Source organism: Camellia sinensis, chromosome 2, assembly GCF_055761805.1.
Source record: "Camellia sinensis isolate YWXY chromosome 2, ASM5576180v1, whole genome shotgun sequence".
NCBI classification, from domain to species: domain Eukaryota; kingdom Viridiplantae; phylum Streptophyta; class Magnoliopsida; order Ericales; family Theaceae; genus Camellia; species Camellia sinensis.
This window is the reverse complement of record NC_138962.1, coordinates 223817318-223826107: the sequence shown is the minus strand read 5'-3', so window position 1 is coordinate 223826107 and position 8790 is coordinate 223817318. Positions and strand designations below refer to the sequence as shown.

Below are 8790 nucleotides of genomic sequence, written 5' to 3'. Positions count from 1 at the left end.
GGTTTGTTTCCAGCTTCCCAAGTGCTTCTAGTCTGCCATAGTTCATGCTCAAGTGTTTGATGATGAGCAAACCTTATTATGTATCAACTATCAAGTATCAACCATACTACATATAGCAAGATTAGAAGCCCTCGAGGGAGAGGGAACAACCAATGCCATGGAAGCTTTTACATATCCATTGAACTCAGAAGACATTTCTTGCCGGCTTGATCATTCAAGATGGGGCTAAGAGCCTTATTTATAGGACACAAAATATGTGTGTGTGTGTGTGAGAGAGAGAGCGAGAGAGAGAGAGAGAGAGAGAGAGAGGTTTGAGTGGCACAACGATATCGTTTTGATTCCCAAAAAGGTGCCCTTGATCTGATCCAAACATACAAAAAAAAGATTGGCTCTCAAACACATTTTGCAAGTCAACTCTAGTGAACAAGGAATAAAGCAGCTTAAGGCATCTCAACCATAGCCATAACCATCACATTTTTCAGTCCTTGAGAGAGAAAAATTCCTACCAGTTTGTTCGCAATCTCCACAATCAGTGAGAGATTTTTCCCAACTTGGATCGATCATGTGATCTATATCCCAGTAGTCCAATCACAATATTCGTAATATCATACCCTAATAATAAAAATAATTATCAGTAAAAGTAACCGAGTTGTGTTGTTTCATGCATGCTGCAAGACCGAGTTGCGCCGCTTCTCACCCCTAACCTTATGTGAAAGAAACTATTTTTTTTTTTTTGACCAAGGGAAGGCAGCATGAGTTGTCACATAATGAGGTTTATTTAAATCAAATTGTACAATATGCACAAATATTAGTTTTGTTTCTTTCTCTTTTTTTCAAATCATAACGCGTTATGACATTGAGAACTATGTTGAACAATGAACAGAGTTGAGAGTTTAACAAAGAAACAGTGGTATTGAAGATCTTCTTTGTTTGCATGCTTGACTTCTTCACTTGAGACAATTATGTAATCTTTCAGGATAAGATTTGTAAGTGTGTGTATATATATATATATATATATAAATGAAGAAAGATTTGGAAGCAGGTAACAGACATGTAATGGTTTAGAGATAGGTATACTACCCAATTAGCCTACCTAAACTTCACATTGCATTTTAATTCGCACATTGATGTGAGTGTCAATGGCTCAAGTCCTCTCGTTGCGTAGCCTTGGTAAAAAACAAATTAAAAATACAAAAATGCCGCTAAGACTATGAAGTTGGATTTTGGACATGAGCTCCAAGTAAGCCATATGCAACAGGAGATACAAAGTGGTTAAAATTATAAGGAAAACTATGAGCAGGAATCATCAATTGTGCTATAAAAATCTGAAAAAGTCTTTCATTCTTCAGCCTATTCTTTCAGGTTGAGTTTGGCAAATGCTTTTTAAGTAGCTTTAAAACTTAATTCCCAAACAGGCACAACTTTTTTGGCTCAAAAAAAAAAAGAGAAAAAAGAAAAGAAGCTATTTAAGCCATTGCCAAACAGGGTAAATAAAAAAAATTAAAAATTAAAAAATTGAAACAAAACTTAGTTAAATATTTCTAGCCTCATATCATCAAGGTGATCTCAACCCAAAATGCAAAACTCAGTACAAATCAAAGCTATGGCTAAACTAATCCATATGTGAAAGTTAGAAAGTCACACATTCATCATTTGAGTTCAACAACCAATATCACTTCCAAAAGGTGCATATAATTGTCACTGATAAATCTAACATAGCCTATTATTTATATTTTGTGTTGGGGAATTTTCAAAACGGTTTTTAAAATTTATTTTTTATTTTTGAGTGTTTTCAAAACCTTCCATGTTTTTTTTTTTGGAAAGCATGAAATAAGCTTAGGGCTTTGTCCTACATCAGGAAGAGAGGAAAACATAGAGCACTTAATAAAGTATTACATAGAATATTCCTTTGAATATAGAATTGTGAGGTAAAAGTTAGCGTGCATGCACCCACACCGCAAGGATGGTGCTTCGCACCATCTACACATGCGCGTGTGGCGTAGGCAGTGGGCTGTGTGGCGTTTGATGGCGCAAGGCGCCATAAGGGTGTTTTCCTACTTGCATCGGACAGGTTGGAGCGATGACGTGGATCCAACGTGGCATGGGTGACGTGGAATACAATTAGCTTCAGGTGGCAGTGACGTGGCGTTCGTTGGCAGTGAGTTAACCAACCGATCGAACGGTTGTATGTCCGATCTAGAGCAATTTGAACATAGCAGTTGATTAGAGATGCGCGCGATCGTACGGATAAGATGACACCCGATCGTGATCAGGTGTGATTAGTCAAGATATCTATTCGGTGTGAAAATGATCTGCACTGTAGATCGTTGATCCAACGATCAAATCTAATTAGATGCGATCAAGGGACATGACCATTCGATCAAGGCCCATGAATAGGCTGCAAAATCAGTCATTTCATTCCATCCAAAAAAAATTCAGAAGCATTCCTACAATTCTCTCTTTCTCTTTCTCTCTCTTTCTCTTATTTTGAGTTTTTGATCAAGAGTTTCTTAAGCAAATTTCTACTTTTCTTACTGGTAATCAAGTTCTGCAGATTTGATTATCAGTGTCTTGGTTTTCTTGATTATATTAAGAGTATTTTGATCTATTGTCGTCAGTGCAGATGCCGATAGACTTGATCTTTAGATCAGGCTTCATTGTATCCTGGAGGCGAATTTGCTATAACCCCTGCACACCTTTTGATGGGTGCAAATATTGTCTTTAGGAAAGCGACTAAGTAACGCTAGTTGAAGCATCATATTTCTGTTCTACATGAACAAGTCCATCGCCAAGTTTTGAAAGACCCGAATACCACCAATTGAAGAATTCAAGACGAATTGTTCCAACAATCTAAAAACAATATTTAGATATGGTGATGTCTATTTAGAAAATGACTCAAGATTTCATGAAGCTTGACCGTTTTGATGGAGGAAATTTCCAACGTTGGCAAAAGAAGATGCACTTTTTGCTCAACACTTTCAAAGTAGTCTATGTGCTGACTACCCCCTATCCGGTAGAGTAAGAAGACGAGACTATGGAGCAAACCCGTACCATGACCAAATGGGAGAATGACTACTACATTTGCTAAGGACACATTCTGAATGCGCTGTCAAACTCTTTGTTCAATGTGTATTAACATCTGGAAACAGCAAAACAACTTTGGGACAGATTACAGTCAAAGTATCACACCGAGTGTGAAAACCCGCATTTAATTATTCTAAAAATAAAAATTAATTAATTAATTAATAAATTTTATCTGGAGTTTGTCTGAAATATATTAGTGTATAAGTTAGTTTTAAATTAATCTAATTAAATCACTAACAAAGACATTATTAAGAATAATAATTTTGTGGGTATTCAATATTTATTGTTTATAAATTATTTTAATTAGGATTTAACATGATAATTATTCTTATTAAATACCTTAGTTAAAAATTTTAGTATATCAATTTTGAGAAACCCATACAAATACACACACACACAAAAAAAAAATAAATCTGAATCGAATTCTCGGTGGCAGAATAATACCACCTATTTGTTTGCATGTAAATGTAGGAACCCTCACCTCATCATACTTCTTGGATTTAGAAGATACAAAGTGACTACAAAATGATGAGAAGAAAGAGAGAGAGAGAGAGAGAGAGAGAGAGAGAAAAGGGAACAGCCTCAGCCTCAGCCTCAGCATGTTTATATATATGCGCATGCTACTCTTTGATTAGAGAATCTAAAGGAAACCGAAGAAAAGAAAATTTGCGAAGTGGAGTGAGTTAACAAGAGGAGGAGGTTAAGAATGTTGCATATTTTTCTACCATTTCACTATCCCATTTCAATCCTACAACTAAGTAAGAAAACCTTTTCAACCCTTTCATTTTGTTTAATTGTTGAAATTTTCAGATTATATTCATATGATAAAATGACTAACTTATAGATAGAAATTTATATATATATATATGTATATAAATTTTGTGATGTGTATATCAAATATTTGAAGATATTAATAGTTTTAAAGTTATGGTATTATTGTGGAAATATGTTTGCATGTGTAGTTTATACTATTAAAGAGAGGATTGAAGATTTTATTTGATCATTGAATCTGTCAGAAAATTTATATGAATTTTTAGACAATTTTATACCCAAAATTTCAAGATTATTTATTCTACAAAATTGTTGAGAATGATGTCTAGTTCATCCAGGAATTTTGGCAACAATTATTGAGTTTTGTACGAATTTATACAAATTTTTAATTAAATCTGAAACTATAAGACAGATTTTACTATATGTTTGAAAATTTATAAAAAAAAATTCTATATTAAGCCAAATCTGGTAATTTCTAACTAAAAGATGAAATTTGAGAAGTTTAGTTTCATAATAAATTTTTAGATTATGGAGTTGATCTATGAATTTAAGTATGGAATTAATTTAAGAAAATGTAATAAATCTGTGTCATAAAATTTTTGGAAATTTTACAGAATTATTTATAACTAATGTTTGGGAAATTATTTTTGAAAAATGACCTAAACATCTTTATTGAATATTCTGTACATTTACATGAATTTTAGAATTGTATAAATAATTTATTTATAATTTTTATTACCTAAGGTACAATCTGAAATTTTCTGGACAGGTTTAAGATCATCACTTCAATCATTTATTTGGATAAAAATCAATTATTGTGTTGGTCTAATTCATCAAATATTGTAAATTAGTAATCCATATATGGGTGTATTGTGGTTTATTTAATATTGTACTAGTCTAATTTTGTAAATTAAAAATTCATGCATGTGTGTGATTATGGTTTATTTTCTTTGTATCTAAGTTATTATATTCATACCATGGTTTAAATTAATTGTTTATTTATATTTTGTACATTGAATTATTATTGTGTGACATGTGTAATATGTTATTTTGAAAATTTTAATGAGTTGGTATAACATTATTAGTGATTGAAATTTGAATAATTTGTGATTAATATAAAAACTAACCGAAAAGATTAATGGTATACATAAAGTTAATGATAGAGGGTTAATACCGGTTGTTCAGGGTGAGCCCTGGTTTTTAATAATTTTTACGTAAATTGTGTCACAAAACCCTAAGATGGCACGGGGCTTATTTGAACCCTTATCGGTATTCGGTTTTGGAATAAGGGTGGATGTGCGGGTGGCACGCGGGGAAGTTACGTACCCCTGGCAGACCGTTCTCTTGTAGTAGACCACGGATGCCACTGCTTAGGTATATAACTCCGGGCGTGGGCATCTTTGGTAGTTCTTGAATATTTGACCAAGGGGGGTTTCCAAATTAGTCGTGGTCATGGCTTAGTGGTTGGTAAGGAAATCTCTTGGGTGAGATTTTGAGCATCACCTAAATTATTAAAATTGTCAAAATTATTATGATGGTTGTTACCTTTATCATGCTATTAATTATTATTATTATTTTAATTATTATGGTTTGATTATTTTTTCTTAAAAAGAATGGTAGGTTGGTTATATTTTCTTACTGTGTTGCATAACTCATGGCATATATTTTGTTGCCCTGGCGTTTCATGCCAGATTATATCGAAGAAGGGACTGAGGCTGAATTTGAAGCAGCTGTTAATATTGAACATTGGCTAACTTAAAGTCAAGACTTTATCAAAATAAAATTTTATTATCTCTTGTATTAGTATTTAAAAATGTTGTGACGTTGAATATGAACTTGTAATTTTATTTTTGTTGTTAAACTTAGACTATGTGATAATTTAAAATTTCCTAATTTGTTGTTAAAATTTTATTTAGCAAGTTATTTGTTATTTAAATTTTATGATGTTCCAGAAAAAAAAAATTTGAGGCGTCACACTGAGGATGCCACCAGTAAGAAATTTCTTGTTAGTAATTTTATGCATTTTACTATGATTGATACAAATCCCATTATGGAACAATTCTATGAGATCCAACATATTCTGAATCAGTTTTGACAAAAGAATTTGAACATGGATGAATATATTGTAATTTCATTTATAATAGAGAAACTACCATCTTCTTGGAAGGATTTTAAAAAAACTCTGAAACACAAAAAGGAAGATCTTACTTTAGAGGAATTGGCTTGACACCTTCGAGTTGAGGAAGAGTCAAGGCTTTTTGAAGGTAAAGATAACCAATTGGCTCAAACTTCCGAGATCCACACAGTGGATGTTGGCAGAAGGTTTAACAAAAAGAAACGTAAGCGTGAGCCCCAACCCAAGAAAGATGTTAAGAAGCGGAAAGGTGCTTGCTGGCACTGTGGCAAGTCAAGGCACTTCAGAAATGAATGCCGGTCATACAAGAAGAAACCAGAAGCATTAAATGCCAAGAACAAGTTTGGGGTTGTTATATCCGAGGTGAACATGCTCGAAGATGCTGGTGACTAGTGGATTGACTCAAGAGCAACAAGGAATGTCTGCAATGACAAGAGTCGTTTCACTACTTATGAACAAGTGAGTGATGGAACAGTTCTCTACATAGGCAATTCTTCAACTACTGTTATCAAAGGCAAAGGGACAGTGGATTTAGAGTTCACATCTAGAAAAGTCTTAAGTCTTAGTGATGTTTATCATGTACCTCATGTTAGGAAAAATCTTGTATCTGGAAGCCTGCTTAACAAATATGGTTTCAAGTTAGTATTTGAGTCGGACAAATTTGTCCTGTCTAAAGGTGAGATTTTTGTTGGGAAAAGCTATATGTATCGAGGAATGTTCAAACTTAATGTTATCAATAATACATATGTTTCTGCTTATATTGTTGATTCTCTTTCTTTATGGCATGCTCGTTCAGGTCATGTTAATACTGGGAAAATGGATGATATGGTTAATTTAGATTTAATTCTTAAGTATGACATTGATATGTTTTGAAAAATGCAAATTTTGTGTGCAATCTAAAATTACTGGCATTCCTTTTCCTAAAGTAGATAAAATCACATCTCTGCTCGAATTTGTACATAGTGATGTATGTGACATGCATAGTACCCCCACTAGATGTGGAAAGAAATATTTTGTAACATTCATTGATGATTTTTCTAAGTACTATCATATCTATCTTTTGCATTCAAAAGATGAGGTGCTTGATAAATTCAAGATTTTTAAGACAGAAGTAGAAAATTAGTGTAATGTCAAAATAAAGAGACTTAGGTCTGATAGAGGCGGTGAATACCATTTTCTAGAATATTGTGAAAATGTTAGTATTATTCATGAGAAGTCTGCACCCTACACACCACAACAAAATGGAGTAGCTGAAAGAAAGTTAGATGAGGAAATCTACATGCAACAACTGGAAGGATTTGTTGTACAGGGTCAAGAACACAAAGTGTGTAAACTTGTGAAGTCACTATATAGACTGAAACAAGCTCCAAAACAGTGGCATGAGAAATTTGACAAAGTAATAATGTCAAATGGTTTTAGGATACATGAATCTGATAAGTGTGTATACAGTAAGTTTACTGGCAATACAGGTGTAATCATATGTCTATATGTAGATGGCATGCTTATTTTTGGTACTGACAATGATGTCAATGAAAATACTAAAAGTTTTTTGTCGTCTAGCTTCAATATGAAAGACATGGGCTTGGCTGATGTAATTCTGGGTATTAAGATCAAACGAGAGGACAATAATTTGATTCTAACCTAGTCGCACTATATTGAGAAAATTCTTCAGAAATTTAAACAATATAATTGTACACCCATGTCTACACCTTTTGATTCAAATTTGAAATTGTATCCTAATACTAGAAGAGTTGTTGATCAGATAGAATACTCAAGAGTAATAGGTAGCCTGATGTATGCCATGACTTGCACTAGACCTGATATTGCATTTGCAGTGAAAAAACTTAGTAGATACACTAGTAGTCCCAGCAATGTGTATTGGCATGCTATTAACCGAGTACTTAGGTACTTAATGAAAACCATAGACTATGGAATAGTCTATAATGGCTATCCAGCAGTGCTAGAAGGATTCACAAATGCTAGTTGGATAACTGACCGTGAAGATCACTCGTCCATAAGTGGTTGGATTTTTACTCTTGGAAGAAGAGCTATCTCTTGGGGTTCTAAAAAGCAAACATGCATAACAGACTCAACCATGGCGTTTGAGTTTGTAGCATTAGCATCTTGTAGCAAAGAGGCAGAGTGGCTAAGAAATCTCTTATTAGAAATTAAGATATGGCCAAAACCTATACCACCAATATCTTTGCATTGTGATAGTGAAGCAACTCTATCACGAGCCTATAGCCATGCCTATAATGGAAAGTTCAGGCATATAGGACTGAGACATAGCTATGTTAGGCAGCTAATCACAGAAGGTGTGATTACCATTAGTTATGTAAAGTCAAGTGAAAACTTGGATGACCCTTAACAAAGGGACTTGCAAGGGATTTGTTGTGGAAAACATCAAAGGGAATGGGTCTTAAGCCCACTTAACATAATCACTCTAGGTGGAAACTCGACTCAACACTTGAAGAAACATCAAGTCTTGAGTTCAATGTGCCCAAGTACACCATATGTCGTGATTGCAAGCATTTTGTTTTATTTTATTTTCATCCCAAGGTTGAAATACTTGGTACCTGTAATGTAAAAAGAAGAGGATAAGTTAACAAACTCGTAATAAGCTTTCAACTGAGTTGTTAGGGTACTGTAAATTACAGGGGTACTCTTAGTAAGCTTACCTATGTGAGTGTAGGAGGTGATGCCGCTTCTTATGAGTCCAAGGGCTTGACTCTAGAGCGCTCATGAAACAGGATATAAACAAAAGGCCAATCCACGTGTCGGTTTGTTTGAATACTTGAGGT

At 33.8% G+C, this 8790-nt stretch overlaps 1 pseudogene; it reads left to right on the top strand.

Annotated features, from left to right (window-relative positions):
- Window positions 1-7688: 7688 nt before the first annotated feature.
- Window positions 7689-8357, top strand: LOC145819455 (secreted RxLR effector protein 161 pseudogene; annotated as a pseudogene).
- Window positions 8358-8790: the final 433 nt, after the last annotated feature.